The sequence below is a fragment of the Hemitrygon akajei genome, chromosome 9, assembly GCF_048418815.1.
Source record: "Hemitrygon akajei chromosome 9, sHemAka1.3, whole genome shotgun sequence".
Classification (NCBI taxonomy): Eukaryota; Metazoa; Chordata; class Chondrichthyes; order Myliobatiformes; family Dasyatidae; genus Hemitrygon; species Hemitrygon akajei.
The window spans coordinates 48,566,951-48,584,254 of record NC_133132.1 but is presented as its reverse complement, the minus strand read 5'-3'; the positions used below and the strand labels follow the sequence as shown (position 1 = coordinate 48,584,254).

At 44.6% G+C, this 17,304-nt stretch overlaps 1 protein-coding gene across 2 annotated transcripts in view; it reads left to right on the top strand.

The window, feature by feature from the left end:
• Positions 1-283: 283 nt before the first annotated feature.
• Positions 284-17,304, top strand: part of LOC140733092 (probable G-protein coupled receptor 139) — a 44,346-nt gene continuing 27,325 nt past the window's right edge. The window contains exon 1 of one of the 2 annotated variants that reach the window (XM_073055927.1): positions 284-484. The gene's annotated coding sequence lies outside the window, so the exon portion shown is untranslated. Of the gene's footprint in view, positions 485-821; positions 877-17,304 lie in introns of those variants that run through there. The other variant, XM_073055928.1, reaches the window with a different exon arrangement.

Here is a 17,304-nt window from a genome sequence, read left to right as displayed (position 1 = left end):
CCCCCTCTCATCCCCCCTCTCATCCCCCCTCTCATCCCCCCTCTCCCCCTCACCCTCTCACCCCTTCTCATCCCCTCTCATCCCCTGCTCCTCCCACCTACGCCACACGCCTCCTTCTCCCATTTCCCTCACCCCTTCTCAAAATCCCTCCCCCTCATATCCCCATCTCACTCCCTCCTGCCCCCTCTTCCTCCCCCCGCTGCCGCCGACCATCCGCCCTTGGCTGCCCGGACAGCTCGCTGCGGTGACGAGCGGGGATCCGTTCAGGAAGAGGGGACGCCGAGAAGAGCCGCTAATAGATTTTTCGACACCTTTGCCGGGAAATGGCGAGAAGACCGCAGGGTTCGCGCTCGAGTCGGTCAGATCCCGTCCCCGCCCCGTCCCAGTGCGACTGGTCGGAGAGGGGAGGGCGCGGATCCACACGGGGGCTGTGATAACCTACCGCTACCTTGGGGCATCCGAGCGAGGCAGCACAGCGCAACAGGTAAAGCTCGCTATCCCGCTAACAAAGCGGACCTGAGCCGTTCGCTTTCTGTGATTGTTGTCAAATTCGAAGGATTTTTAATTCCAGCGCTGCGGGGCAACTTGCAGAATGGGGCTTTGTATAGATAGAGTGATGCCGGGATCCCCTGTGTGTGTGTACCCGGTGTGAGAGCGGCGTCCCGGTAGCTGTATTAATGGTAGCCTGACGGTAGTGAATTCTCACTCAATTCAACCAATGGGTCCAGTTTCTCCCACCACCTCGACATAATCTGTGGTCTCCAATCCCCGCCCCGCCACTAATTACTGCAATTTGACCGGACACCTCCTGAGTAAGAAGGCTTCTTTGGAAGAAATGCCTCATAGGTCGGACTGGACTGGACTCGCCTCCTGAATGTAAGTAGAACAGCAATTTACAGATCCGGGGTGACCTTCCCACACCACCCGTGCTTCGAGATGGACGGGGCATTTAGTTCAGTGTCGACGATAGGTAAGGGAGGTGTTCGTGCTCAGTGAATGCTCCCAACTTGTCCCGCCATCAGCGGGAAGCTGGTGAAGCAACTGCTGGAGAAACTCGCGGGTCGAGCAGCGTCTGTGGTGCGGGTTTGGGGAGAGCGATTGTCGGCGTTTCGCCAAGCTCTGTCCATACGAAATGGACAGGACTACGCCCCTCTCTCCCACGCTACAGGACCCGCTGAATTCCTCCCAGCAGATGGTCAGTTACTCGGGAATCTCGCATCTGCCGTCTCTGGTGCCCGCGGGCAGTTAGTGTGAGGTCTCCCGCGCCATCTGCTTCCGCTGTACTGATACACGTGAATGTTTTAACATGACCGACCAGCAGTGACCATCGCGTGTCGGAGATGGCAGCTCAAAACCTGTGGGTTCTCCATTTATTGAGATGTATATATATTTAAAAAGCAAAGTGTAGATGTTAGAGGTGTACTGGAAGATCTTCCAGCTGAAGCAATGTCTTTTCATAAAATAAAAAAGCTGGAAGAACTCAGCAAGTCAGGCAGCATCTATGGGGGGAAATAAAGTCAGGGTTCCTGGTGCAGCCCCCTCATGAGGACTTCACCGGGATGCCGTGCTAGACGGAGAGTTTTCAATTGCGGTTTGTTTTCACTGGAGGAGGAGCGTGATGGAAGTATGCGACATTATGAGGGGAAAGGACAGGGAGATACATTGGAGATAGAAACATAGAAAAACTACAGCACAATGCTGTGCTGACATGTACTTACTTTAGAAATTACCTAGGGTTACCCATAGCCCTCTATTTTTCTAAGCTCCATGTACCTATCCAAGAATCTCTTAAAAGACCCTATCGTATCCGCCTCCACCACCGTCACTGGCAGCCCATTCCACGCACTCACCACCCTCTGCGTAAAAAAAACCCTTGACATCTCCTCTGTATCTACTCCCCAGCACCTTAAACCTGTGCCATTTCAGCCCTGGGAAAAAGCCTCTGACTATCCACACGATCAATGCCTCTCGTCATCTTATACGCCTCTATCAGGTCACCTCTCATCCTCCGCCGCTCCAAGGAGAAAAGGACGAGTTCTCTCAACCTATTCTCAGAAGGCATGCTCCCCAATCCAGGCAACGTCCTTGTAAATCTCCTCTGCACCCTTTCTATGGTTTCCACGTCCTTCCTGTAGTGAGGTGACCAGAATTGAGCACAGTACTCCAAGTGGGGTCTGACCAGGGTCCTATATAGCTGCAACAAATATGTTTGAAAGAAAGGCTCATCTTTAGGATAGGAGGGCTGGACAGCATCCGAAGAAATAGATTTCTAGCCAGGGGGTTGTTACACACTGAGAAGGTCGTGGAGCCAGGTACTCACTCAACATTTAAGTTTTCAGATCAGCTCTTGAATTGCCGATGCTTGGCAGGTTACTGACCAGTACTGGTAAATGGGATCAGTATAGATGTGTACTTATTGATCTTTTCCTTAACGCTGCTCTCTCCTTTCTTCATATTAACTTACTCCTTGACAGTTCAAATGTCTGACTATATTCTATAGTCTGACTATAGTCAGACTATAGCCTCAGTCTGACTATATTCAATGACACCGTTTCCACAGCCCTCAGAGGTGGAGAATTTGAAAGAGAAGAAAGTCCTTTTGATCCCCGTCTGAAATGGTTGTCCCCTTATTCTGAAACAGCACTCCCACCCCACACTCCCCTTTGTTGAATAAACATTAGAGGAAATAGTCTCTCAACGTCTGTCGTGTCAGCTTTCCTCAGAACCTGATGTTTCAGTTAGGGAACTTCCATTCTTCCAAGCTCTGTTGAGCAAGGATTTCAGTTGTTTAGCCTTTCGTATATTAAACCTTCCATTTCAGGAATCAGCATCATGTACAGCACGGCTTCTAGTTCAAGTATATCATACCTTAAAATATGCAAACTAGAACTGTGCATGGTACTCCAATTACTATCTCATCAGCATGTTGTAAAGTTACTTCAGAAATTCCCTGTCCAGTAAAGGCCAAATGAGCATCCCATTTCCCAGTTCCTGTTGGACCACAATATTTTGTAGTCTCTCTGCATTTATTAAGTAACTTCCATTTTCATTCTTTCTTCTAAAGCAAAAAGCTTCACATTTTTCCACGTACCTCATTTGCCAATCTTTTTGCCACTCACTTAACCTATTCCTTTGCTAACTCTTTATGTAGTCCTCACAGCATTCAAACCCGTCTACCATTGTATCAGCTGCAGTGTACTCAGTCCTTTTGCCAAGTTATTAATATAGACCCTAAGTACTTGAGGTCTCGGGACTGATCTCTGTAGCATTCCATTCGTTACTGATTGCCAATCTGAAAATGACTCATTTATCTCAACTCTGTTGTCTGCCATCCCTTTTTAATCCTCTATCTTCTGAAGATTACCAGATTCCCCTGACTGTGGCTGGTTTCTATGTTCCCTTTAATAAAAACAATTTAAGCAACTTGAGGCCATTCCTCATTCAGTCACATAGCTGAAACTAAGATTTGATTGGAGTCCATTTCAATCCCATTATGTGCATGACCTTAAACAAAGACTAATGTCAAGACTCAAGAGACTGTAGATGCAGGAATCTGGAGCAATGAATAATTAGAGACTTTGGATCACATTTAATAGCTCTGCTGAAAACATTATTTTAATTCAATTTTGCCAGGTCTGTATTGATCTTTGGAATTCTCTATCCCAAGAGGGTAACAGAGGCTTGGTCACTGAGTGTTTTCAAAGCAAAGATCAATAAATTTCTGGATATTATGAGAATAGAGGGGTATGGGAAAATTGTAAGAAAATGGAACAGATAGAAAATCATGATCACGACATTCATTATATGCTATGTCGTATGAAGTGGGTGATCATGGTTTTGACTATGATCGTTCCAAGCAAATTTTTCCACAGAAGTGTTTTGCCGTTGCCTTCTTCTTGGCAGCATCTTTAAAGGCAGGTGATCCCTGCCATGACCGATACTCTTCAGAGGTTGTCTGCCTCACGTCGGTGATCGTGTAACCAGGATTTGCAATATGTACCAGCAGCTCATAAGACCATCCCCCACCTGCTCCCATTGGCTTCAAGTAATCGGGTTGGGGGGGGGGGGGTTGCTAAACAGGTGCTACGCTTTGAACTTTGAATAATAAGTTAAAAATAAAGTGGTTTTGGACCTCTGAGATGTGAAAAACTCTAATATGAACACAGAATATGTCCTCAGAAGGTTAAGCAGCATCTGTAGAGGAAGAAAGAGAGTTAATGTTTCTGGTCAATAAGTTAAGAACTGGGAAAGTTCAGAACACTTGCAGAGAAGGGGGTGGTGTGGAACGGACAAATGGGTGTATCCCTGATAGGGTGGAGACCGTGGGATGGTCACTCAGACTGATGCTAGTTACAGGAGGATGCAGGACATCTGTTAAATGGCGCCTAATCTGCCAGAAAGAGGTGTAAGTGGAAGAGCAGGCAGCAGGAAAAAAGTAAACTGATTGAAGTTGCTGGAAATCTATGAATGAAGAGGGTGCTGAGAAAGTCAGCTTCTGGGGAGAGAGAACCTGGAGACACAGCCTTTTAGAAATATACAAAATTACAAGAAGCATGGGGAGGCTAAATAGTGTCTTTCTCCCAGATGGAAATGCCAAATACTGGAGCAAGTGGATTAAAGAGAAAGGGAGGAAGTTTAAGAGATGTGCAGGCCACATCTTTTTTTATACGGAAAGCCTGAAAAGTGGTGTCCAGGTGGTGGTACAAGCAGATACAATGGCAACTTCTCAAAGGCATTCAGACAGGAGGACTAACAGGGAATGGAAGAAATTAGATCATGGGGCTATGACATCATGGGCTGAAGGGCCACTTCCTGCGCTGTAACGTTTTACGTTCTGGATGACCCCTGACCTGCCAAGCCCGCTGTGTGTTTCTCTCCTCCACCAGAACCAGCCTGCTCGGACACAAACTGGAAAGTCAAGCCCACTGGATAAACAAGGCAGCCAAAACAAGATTCAATAGACAGAAACACGTGTGACTGAAACATATATTGTTGAATTCATCGTGAGCTGCAAATGATGTAGTGTGCTTGGATATAATGTGAGGTTAATGTCTCGAGTTGACATTGGGGGTTACTGGACAGGGTACGTAAGCAGAGAAGTTTGAGAATTAAGGTGAAATGCAACTAGCAACACAGGCAGTGTTCTACAAAGCAATCATCCCAGTTCTTCCCCATCAGAAGGGGAACCCTGAATGAAATGGCACCGAATTGGAACGAGTGTAAATGAACCATTGTTTCACCTAAAGAACTGTTTGGACCTTCGGTGGTGGGAGGGGAAGAGATAAAAGGGTGAAAGTTTTGTTTCTTGTAGTTGCGAGGGACAGTGCCACGTAAAGGTGAGTGAGCCAGTCCCACGGGGAAAGGGGAACAAGAAACTAGAGATGCTGGAATCCGGAGCAATCCACAAGATTCCAGACTCGCAGGGGTTCTCATCCCCTTTTATGCCATGGACATCTACCGTTAACCGAGGGGTCCACGGACTCCAGTTGGGAACCCCTGTTCTAGAGGAGCTCACCAGGTCAAACAGCAACTGTGGGGCAAAAATGGATAGTTGACATTTCAGCTCAGGTGAGAAGTCTTGGTCCAAAGTGTTGACTGTTGACAGATGCTGCCAGACCACTGACTTCTTCCAGCATCCTGTTCGGTGTTGCAAAGGGAATAGTCCCTTTGGGATGCTGAAAAAGGAGGGGAGGGGGCAGATGGTTTCTGTTTCTGTCTCAGATCTCTAGCATCAACAGCTCTTTTTGCTTTTTGGTTATATCACTCTATTTACAACCAATTCACATATAAATTGTAGGCTCAGTTATCACATAGAATACAAGGTAGAACATTTGCCCACACTAGATTCCAACATGTGATAATCACCAAATTTGTTTACCTCAATTATTTTTTCCTCGTCACACTGTTTTAACCTATTTATGGGGTGTGAGCACTGATGGCAAGGCCAGAATTTATTGGCCTTCTCTGATTGCTTTAGAGCAGGGGTTCCCCAACTGGGGTCTATGGACCCCTTGGTTAATAGTAGGGGTCCATGGCATAAAAAAGGATTGGGAACCTCTGCTTTAGAAGAAGGAAGTGAGTTCCTTTCTTTAACCACTGCAGTCCATCTACTGAAGGTTCTCTCACAATGTTGTAGGGTAGAGAGTTCCAGGATTTAATCCAGTGACAGTCAATTATTGACTTTCAATATGGTGGTTACGGTTATTGAATGGTACTTGTTAAGTCTGAAGATGTTGTGAAATTTCTAGGATGAGAGATGCCTTGTTCTGATAACATGAATCTGTGATGGGGTGTGAGTTGTGAGGGGATCAGTAGAGAGTCTTCTGGATAATTAAGTTATGTTGAGTAAGGGGGCAGATACATGGTATACACAATGTCAGATGGACAAATGTGACGTTAATCAACTGGTCATGTACTTCAGCACCCTGTTTTTTTGATTTCGCTCTCATTTTCCTTTAGATGCCTTCGTCTATAGAATTGCATACTCAAGAACGAAGGCATTTCAGTCCACGACACTGTGATGTCATCCATGCTAATCCCACGTGCCTGCATTAGTCTCACTGTTTTTCCTCCCTAGTTACCTGTCCAAATGCCTTTTAAACATTATAACGGTATTTGCCTCCAATGCCTCCTTTGGCAATTTATTCCAGAGAGCACGTCAATTCCATTCCCCTCATTTATCTTGCTGCAGACTTTTCTTTATCTTGTGCCAATTAACAACTTCCTTTCTTAATTCTTCAACCACTCAACTAGGCTGGGGGTAATTTACAGTAGCTAATTAACCTGAGATGACAGGACTGGCGTATGAACAGATATTGGGTCAGTTAAAACTATATTCACTGGAACAGATGAGTGGGAGGATACCACATAGCAACCCCTAAAATTCTAACAGGTCTGGGCAGACTAGGGTGAAAATTGTCAGCGTTATTTAAATTGTTCTAGATTTGGAAATACAGATATTCAAAGGAGTTTGACTGTCCTTGTATAGTAAGTATTGAAAGCAAGCCTGCAGTAAACTGTGACAAGATAAATAGTACTCTTATATTCGTTATTAAAGGATTTGCATACAGGAGCAATGCCTTGCTACAGTTTGCAGGTCATAAGTAAGACCAGGACTGGAGTGTTGTGTATAGCCTACGAAAGGATACTCTTGCTGTTTACAGAAAACAGGAAAATTCATCAGACCAATAGCTGGGATGGCATTTTGAGGAAAGATTGTGTCAACTATTTTGCATTTGATAGAGATGAGAGGGGATCTCATTGGTATGTACAAGGCTCTGATTGTACGGGGCAGATTAGATGCAGGGAGGACATTGGCCTTGGCTGGAGACGAGATAAACCTGGGGTCACTCTCTCTGAGTGAAGACATTTAAGACTGAGATGAGATGAAACTTCGTCACATAGAGGGTGATGAAACCGTGGAATTCCCTGGTATAGAGGGTCAAGTTGCTGAATGTATTTACAAAGGACATAAATAGTCAAAGGAGATGGGGGAGATCTAACTGGAATTTTTGCATCAGTATTTACTCAGGAGATGGACTCAGAGTCTATAGAAGTGAGGCAAAATAGCAAGGAGGTCACGGACAGTGTACAGATTGCAGAGAAGCAGGTGCTTGATGTCTTGAGGAAAGTCAGGGTGGATAAATCCCCAGGGCCTGACAAGGTGTTCCCTTGAACCAGGCTAGTACAGAAATTGCAGGGGCCCTAGCAGGGATATTTAAAATGTCCTTAACCGTGGGTGAGGTGCCAGAGGATTGGAGGACAGCTAGTGTTCTGTTGTTTAAGAAAGGCTCTAAGAATAAGTCAGGAAATTATAGGCCAGTGAGCCTGACATCTGTAGTGGGTGGGTTATTGGAAGGTATACTAAGGTACAAGGTATATAAGTACTTGGATAGACAGGGTCTGATTAGGGATAGTCAACATGGCTTTTTGCATGGTAGGTCATGCCTAACCAATCTCATAGAGTTTTTGAGGAGGTTGCCACAAAAGTTGATGAAGACAAAGCAGTGGAGTTGTCTACATGGCCTTTGACAAGGTCCTGCATAGAAGGTTGGTCAAGAAGATTTGGTCATTTGGCATTCAGGATGAGGTAGTAAATTGGATCAGAGATTGGCTTCACAGGAGAAGCCAGAGAGTGGCAGTAGGCAGTTGCCTCTCAGACTGGAGGCCTATGACTAGTGATGTGCCACAGGGCTTGGTGCTGGGTCCACTACTGTTTGTCATCGATATCAACGATATGACTGATGATGTGGTAAACGGAATCATCAAATTTGTAGATGACACCAGGGATGGGGGTGTAGTGGACAGAGAGGAAGACGATCAAAGCTTGCAGCTGGATCCGGACCAGGTGGGAAAATGAGCTGAAGAATGGCAGATGGAATTTCTTGCAGACAGGTGAGAGGTTTCACACTTTGGGATGATAAACCAGGGTAGACTTACACAGTAAGTGCTAGGGCACTGAGAGAAGCAGTAGAACAAAGGGATCTGGGAATACAGGTCCATAATTCATTGGAAGTATAGACAGGTAGATAGGATCATAAAGAAAGCTTTTGGCACATTGGCCTTCATAAATCAATATATTGAGTACAGGAGTTGAGATATTATATTGTATAAGACATTAATGAGGCATTGGAGTACTGTATTGTGTGTAGTTTTGGACATCCTACCTACAGGAAAGATGTCAATAAGATTGAAAGGGTGCAGAGAAAATTTACAAGGATGTTTCCAGGACTTGAGGACCTGAGTTATAGGAAAACGTTGAATAGGTTAGAGCATAGAAAAATCAGAGAAGATTTATTGGAGGTACACACGATTATGAGGAGTACAGATAGAGTAAATGCAAGCATGCTTTTTCCATTGAGGTTGGGTGAGACTAGAATTAGGTCATGGGTTAATGGTGAAAGGTGAATGTAAGGGAGTATTGAGAGGGCCGTGAGATTGTGGAATGAGCTGCCAGTGGAAATGGTGGATTTTGGGTTTGATTTACGTAGGTACTTGAATAGAAGGGCAGTGGTCCGGGTTCAGATCAATGGAACCGGGCAGATTTTATAATCTGGCACAGGCGAGTTGTGTCAGAAGGCCCTGGTTCTATGATGTAGTGCTCTATGACTCTACATATAACTTTTAGGCTAACAGAGTGAATGGCAGAAACCTTAGGAGGGTGTTGACATACAGAGGGACCTTGAGATGCAAGACCATTGTACACTGAGTGGTGACACAGATGGAGTACTGCGGTAAAGACGGCATTTGGTGTGCCTGCCCGGACTTTGGGATGTCATGTCGTCACCGTACAAAACATGGGTCAGACCACTTTATTGTGTACAGTTCTGGTCACCACCACCCCCCCCCCCCCAGGAAGGATGTAGTAGCATTACGGTGCAGAAGAGGTTCACCAGGGTGATGTCCGGAGCGTCTGAGTTTCTGAGAGAATTGATGGGCTAGGTTTATTCTCAGTAGAATGCAGGAGGCTGAGGATTGACCTTCTAGAGGTGAAGGAAACGCAAAGAGCATGGACAGGATAGATAACAAGAGAGGGCGCATATCCAAGATGAAAGGGGTAAAAATTAAAAGATCTGAGGGAGGGGCTTTTCACATAGAGGCTGGTAGTTAACGGGGATCTACAGGCGGGAGAGGAAGATACATTGTTTAAATTGCCTTTGGACAGGTGGCTAGGAACGCTATTAAGGAATCTGGGCCAAATGGAGAGGATAGATATTCAGAGTCTAGGTGTAAAGGGCGCAGATTTAAGATGAGAGGGGTAAAATTAAATAAGCTTAGTGTAGTTCAACATCACATCTGGCCTGCTTTTGTTTGGTATGTTGTAGCGATAAAGACGTCAAAGCTGATGATGGGATGGGAATAGGGCGTTTAGGGAGATGATTCACCATGATCTTACTGAGTAGTGGAGCAGGTTTGAAGGGTTGAATAGCCATCTCGTGCTCCTGTTTCCCCTGCTAAAGGAATACAGAAATATGTAAGGATCATAGAAAGGTTTTGAGTGAGGAATGAAACTTAATTAGGTTAAGGTCGTGTTCTTTTCCTTTAGACAAAAGAAAAATAAATAGGTTCTTGTAAGTTGTGAGAGATGAAGTGACAAAGGGAGTTGACATATTTAAGTACTCAAGTAGTCTTAATGCCCGTAGAAATTAGGAAAAGGTCATCTGAATGCTGACCACACTACAAGAGGAAGATATTTCCCCGTTGAACGGTAACAGAGGAAATCTGGGGTACTGAGTATCTGTCATTCAGAAAGAGCAGATTCAGCAAAATGTCATTGGGGCTAAAACATTAAATGATAAGATCAGTTTGCAAAACCTTAGTTTGTTTTTCCTTGGAAATGGAAAATTATGGGAGTGGGGAACAAGAATTATACAGAAGTTGTTTACGATATTCCACTGATCTAATAGATTAGATGCATATAAATCATTTTATCTGGTCTGGGTATCAAAACAGATATAGATAACTCTCAAAAGTTAGAGAAGGCCTACTAAACAGTGATAGCAGGATATATTTTTGTACGTGGAAAATCAGAGCTCGGATTGGTGGGGGGAAGAAAGCACCTGCAGATTCTGTGCCAATCGGGACTTGTGACTCAAATCTATGAATTGTTGCTTGGCAAAAAGTTTCTCTGGATATGAACATTGATAAACTGCAAATACTGTAAATCTGAAATAAAATCAGAAAATAATGAAAACACTCAGCAGGTCAGTCAGCACCCACAGAGAGAGAGAGAAATAAAGGTATGTACCAGATTGGAGACCAACATTTGCTCTGATTCTCTTTCTACAGATGCTGCGTGACCTGTTGAGGGTTTCCATCAATTTCTGTTTTTAATCTGGGTATTTCAATGGGCTGGATTGTGGACGCTGTCAAACCAGCAGAAGGATTTAAGGAACAGCTGGTACAAAAGGCAAAGTGAGCACTGGAGCTTGCTTCCTGCCTCTTTCAAAACCTCTCAGCCCTTATCCCACCATTCATTGTGCTCTTGAAAAGGTAGCTCCCAATTTCTGCCACTCTTCATGTGGAGAAGAGCTCTCTGATTTCACTCCCGGTTAGGATGGTTTTAATTTTAATGCACACTTAGAGAGCCAAATTACAGCTTATGCTTGGCTGTATGTAGTGAATCCTAGAATCATGTTGTACAGAAACAAGCCCTTTCATCCTTCCTTCTCCATACTGACTTTGATGCCTATTTCCCTCTCATTTAACCACATTATCCCTGTGCTTTAGGGTTTCCCAACCTGGAGTCCACGGATCCTTCGGTTCATGGTAGGGGTCCATGGCATAAAATAGTCTGGGAACACCTGCACTACATCTTTTCTATTCAAGTACCTGACAAGTGCTTTTTAATCATTATATCAGCTCCTTCTGCCTCCCCTTACAGATCATTGCAGATAGCTATCGCCCTCTGAGTGCAAAACATACCTTTCCGATCTCTAATCTTTCTCCCCCTCTCACCTTAGACCTGTGCCCTCTAGTTCTAGATTCCCCTGGAGAAAAAAAAAATTCTGACTATCTATAACTCAAGAGATTCTGCACAAGGGCAGTCCTGATGAAGGGTCTCAGCCCATAATTTCAACTGTTTATTCCTCTCCGTAGGTGCTTCCTGACCTGCTGAGTTCCTCCAGCATTTCTTGTGTGTTCTTCTGACTATCTGTCCAGTCAACACCTCTCATAGTATTATAAACCTCTACATCTCAGCCTCCTACATTTCAGAGAGAGTGCAACCTATCCAACCTCAATTACAGCCCTCCATTCCAGGCAACGTCTGGGTGAGCCTCATCTGCACTTTCTCTTTTGCTGCCTCATCTTTCCTGTGCTGGGTGTTCAGAACTGCACACAATACTCTAGATGCAGTCTAACCAATATTCTGTCTAGCTACAACATGAAGCTAGCACTGTGCCTCAGCCAATGAAGACAAGCAGGCCAATTGACTCATCCATTATCATCCATCTGTGTCACCACTTCTGGTGACCTATGGCCTTGTGCCCTAAGATCTCACTGTACATCAACACTCCTAAGTTTCCTGCTACTTATTCCATAACACATACCTGAACTGGACTTCCCGAAATGCATTACCTCACACCTACCTCCTTTTGCCACCATTCCTCTCAACTTTTCAGCTGATCTATAGCTTACTGGATCCTGAGACAACCTTTTTCATTATCTACAACCCCCAACCATTTTCATCTCATCTGTAAACTTACTACTCAGACATCTATATTGCCATTCAAGTCATTTATACTGTACTGTGCAATGGTCTTGGGCACAGTAGGTATAGCTAGGGTGCCTACAACTTTTGCACAGTAACGTAATTGTCAATGTGGAGCAGAGAGCGAGCTTGTAAATCTAGTGGGAGCAAACGATGTTGGGAAGGCGATGGTGGAGCTCCATGGGAGGAGTGTGGGTGCAGACATACCCAGCCCCAAGACACCAGGCAAGGTCATTTGATTCCAAACAATTGGTTTATTGATCGTTACAAATATATCTCTCTGGTGCTTCTCGCGCCCTCCCCTCTCCCTTCCTCTTTTCCCAACCATGATTCCCCTCTTCCTGTTCCTTTCCTACTCACGGTCCACAATAGAGACCCATATCAGAATCAGATTTATCATCACAAAATTTGTTTTTGCAACAGCAGTATGGTGCAATACATAAAATTACTACTGTACGGTGCAAAAGTCTGACGCACCCTAGATGTGTGTGTGTGTGTGTGTGTGTGTGTGCGTGTGCGCGTGTATGTATGTGTATATATATATGTGTGTGTGTGTGTGTCTAAGATTTTTGTATAGAATATATATATATAACATATAGGAAAGGTTGTAGCCCAATCTCTTCAGAGTGCCTCTTATTACAGACTTGCAGTCAGAAATCCAACCATCCACCACTACTTTCTGTCTCCTATCACCAAGCCAACAAGGATGCATTTTGCCAACAAGACTCAGATCCCTTGTGCCTTACCCTCCTGCACGAGCCACCGGTGGGACCTTGTCAAAAGGCGTACTGGTCTATGTAAGCCACATCTATCACACTACCTCCTTGGTTGCTCCCTCAATACAGTCAATTCCTGCTGCACTGAACCCCATGTTAATCAGTCACATCCCAGCAATCTCCTTACCTCTGATGGAACGCTCACTGGCCTGTAGTTTCCAGGCTATCCCTGCTGCTCTTTTTCAATAAGGGGGAACATTAGCTATTTTCATGCCTGCTGGTATCTCATCTGTGAATGAATAGAGAAATAAAAATTTCCGTAAGAGCTTATCATCCTAGAATTGATCCCACCAGTCTCTGGGTTCTTCTCCACCCTAATGTGCCTGGATAGAGTGGATGCGGAGAAGATGTTTCCTGTAGTGGGGGAGTCTAGGACCAGAGGGCACAGCCTTAGAATAGGGGGACATCCATTTAGAAAAGAGACAAGGAGGAGATTCTTAAGTCAGAGAGTGGTGAATCTGTGTGGAATTCGTTGCCACAGACAGCTGTGGAGGCCAAGTCATTAAGTGTAAAGCTGATCGATTCTTATTAAGTTAGGTTACAGGGAGAAGGCAGCAGAATGGGGGAAATGGATCAGCCATGATCAAATGGCAGAGCAGACTCGATGGGCTGAATGGCCTATTTCTGCTCCTGTGTCTTATGGTCTTCTGGTCTAATTTCTAACACTTCCTCCTTCTTGATACAGACAAGTGGCATCTCATTCCACATACCCAGCAGAAGTTTCCACTCAAGTAATTTTAACTATTTCTCCTCTCACCTCAAATCTATGGCCTCTAGTTTTTAGACTCCCCTATCTTGGGAAAAAGGCATGCTGACAGTGAACACTTAGTAATTTGCTTTTAAACATCTCCCGCCTATTGGGTGTTTTCCCCTCTAGCAGCTGCTTCCAATCTGTTTCCACCAGGTCCTGTCTTAACCTTTTAGAACCCAACTTCGCCCCAGTGAGACAATTGCTCTGTGCAATCAATTGTAACACTCGCTTCGCCTAGTGGTTTAATACAGGGGGTGATAACCCCATGCCCGGCCAAACTTAATAAATCTTGTTTGGGTGGATGCTGCGTGATGTTACAAATCAGCACCCTGAAATAACAAGCAGCACACAATATGCGATTAAACGATTGAACTTTATAACTCTCATTTTGACCATATGTAACATAGAGAAACAAAATATAAAAGAACAAGGGCCCAAATATTACTAAACAGTCTGTGCACAAAGTTGGAGATCACTCAATAGTCCTCCTTCCACCATTGGTCTCCTCCGAGCGTCGGCGACCTTCAGACCCCCACTCCAAATCCACCCCATCCCCCGGCGGACTACCAAACCTCTCCATTCGCAACTTCTCCCTCTGGGCAACGAAATCAACTGCTTCCAGAATCACAAGACAGGGCAACAAAATCCTGATTGGCCAACATGCATCCACAGTCCTGTTACCTCCAGTCATAACCCAAACATTGCTGCTACAGAGAAACCATTACTTCAGCAGTGAACATTCCAAAAACCATTACGTTAGCAGTGAACCCTTACAGCGCATCACATTAACATTTGATGGGATGAATATTGTTGAAGAGACGGCGGAGGGGGGTTGGGGGGGGAAGCTTTTGTGTGTGGAGTTGCAGAAGAGGTTTTAATTAAACTTTATGTGCCTGGAGATGAATTGCAGGAATGCAACTTGGATTAAGAGCTAATTTCCTCAACAGAAATGAACAGCACTTTCTGTTAGTAATGAACCCAATCCAACTAACTGTAATCTCAGATATAAATGGTGTTCCTAAAGTTAATTTAGTATAAGCATTTCCATTTCCTTTGCAGCACAATTTTGATTGATTCGATGAATTTCACGGGATTGACACACAGTAATTGCCATTTGGAAAACAGCAACGTCGATTAAAAGATTAAACCGATGAATTTTACATTATGCCTTGCAACATATAGATCCAGTGAAAGGGGCAATATATTTTGTCTGATCTGCTTTTGAACGAATGTGATTATTTTGCTGGTTTTAAATTCTTATAGCTAAATGCTAAAAATCTAAATGTTGCATTGTGGTAAATTAACTGTTCTTGCACTGCTATGTACAGCAAAATGGTCGTGCTAGCATTTGTTAATGATAATCAAACTGATCCTTACTGAATCCTATTGTACGTCTGGGTTAGGCTACTTGCTGTTTATGTTTAATTCCTTTACCAACATGCTAAAAGCTGGTGGTGGCATAGTGGCATCTGCATCTGACTTCAAGGCAAGTGGTCCTGGGTTTGAATCCAGCTGGCTCCTTGCACATTTTCCATCCATCCAACATTGAGCCTCATATTTTAAAAAAAAAAAAGGAAATACTAAAGAATTGACCAGGTTGCCGCCCGGCGAGAGGAACAAACAACATACTGCGATCTCATCTGATAAGGGCAAGTGCACGTCAGCCCCTAAGGCGTCAGATTTTAAAGTGTGGGACTGCAGTATTGCAAGAATAGCCCAAGCTCTTGTCATGTATTCGGCCAGATTCGCAGGGTAAATTATTACAGTTACAGAGGAAGTGCCACGCAGGCAGACAATAAACTACAAGGTAGGTTGTGAGGTCTCCTATTATACTAGGAGACCAGCACTGTGCTGTAACAGTGAGATCGATGCTGTCCTTGATCCAGGGGAAACATGCTTTCAGGTTTTTGCACCTTCTGCCCATTGGGAGGGTAGAGTAGAGAGAATCTCCAGGCCGGGTATGGTCTTTTGATAACGTTGTCTGCTTTACCCTTACTGAACTGTATAAGCAAGAGTCACATAGACTGAACATGAAGTGATTACCATTTTACCACCATCAAAACCTTGATTTCCAATGAGCGAATTTTTGTAATAAAATGGGAGAGAATATCTTATTTATTTGCAAACAGATGACAGCTAAATGATACATTTTAGTAATAAGGTTGCCCTGTGTATCCTGGACCAACTTGTTAAAACTCAAGCTCTAATATCAGGCTCCTTGTGCTTCCAGCATTTTATTTCCCTGCCTAGTGACAAAGCAGCTTCATAACTTTCCATCTGACAAGAGGTACAGCAGCAAATAAATCATCTGGGATAAAATGCCCCATGTTAATCGGACTTTAGCACAGGGCATACACTCCTTTGTTCCTTCTCAAGGTAATGAGGCCTTGGATGAGGAAGGTATATGTGCGATCTTGTTATGGCTAATCAGACGTAAATTAGAGATTCTTCATCACCCAAATCGAATCACTTCACAGCAGAACTCACTTAGGTAGTTTAGGGCACCAAAAAAAAAGCCCGCTTGACGTGTAGGAAACGGATTTCAAAGTGGATGTGTCAGAACTGTAGCAGTGACTCTCAGTTAAATGATTCCTTTGAAGAGGGTGGAACAAAATAATACATTAGGGCTGCAGCTACATGGAGGAAATAGAAATGGGGGACCGGGGTGGAGAGGGAAGAGAGGGCAGAAAGGGGGGATGAATTGAAGTGAGAAGAATGTCGAAGGCAGAGGAAGGATGTGTTGACAATTGGATGAGAGAAGATGGAGGAAGACTGGGGAGGGGAGTGGGTGAGTGGAGAGAGGGGAAGAGGGAGGGGGCTAATAGCGGGGTTGGAGAGAGCAAAAAGAAGGGAAGAGATTGAGGAGAGGCAAGTATGATGGGGCAGAGAAGAAAATGAAGTGAAGGAGAGGGGATTGTAGATCAGGGGAGAGAAGAGCGGAGGGCAGTGATGGAGAGACTAGAACAGGGGTCCCCATCCTGGGGTCCTCAGTTAATGGTAGGGGTCCATGTCATAAAAAAAGATTGGGAACCCTGTACTGGAGAAGTTTGATGAAGTCAGAAGGATGCAGAGAGAGATGCACTTCGAGCGCATTCGGTGCGGGAGGGAAGAAGGGGAAGAGTAGGGAGGTAAAAAGTAAAAAAGAAGGATGCAGAGAGCATGGGGAGAGGGAAAGGATGGCAGGGAATGTCTGGTGAGAGTAAGGAGACGGGGCAGAGCGTGGGATGGTGAAGGGAGGTTGTGGGAGCAGAGGAGAGAGAAACAGGAAAAGGAGAGAGAATGCATGAGCGAAACAGATGCAAGAGTTAGAGAGAGATGGAAAAGAAACTTTAAAGTGAAGATCAGTACTGGATGAAATCATTGAGCCTCAGAGTAGGAGAGCCTTGCCAGGTGGAGCAGTGAGCACATTTTCTTACTTGGCCGAAGTCAGAGGTATTTTGTATCTAGTTTATTAGTTGTTGGTCGTGGCCGTAGGGCTGGACAGCACACAGAAATATGCTCTTGGGCTCACCGTGTCAATGCTGACACAGTGGCTAATTGTATTAATCCTATTTACCAGCTCTTGG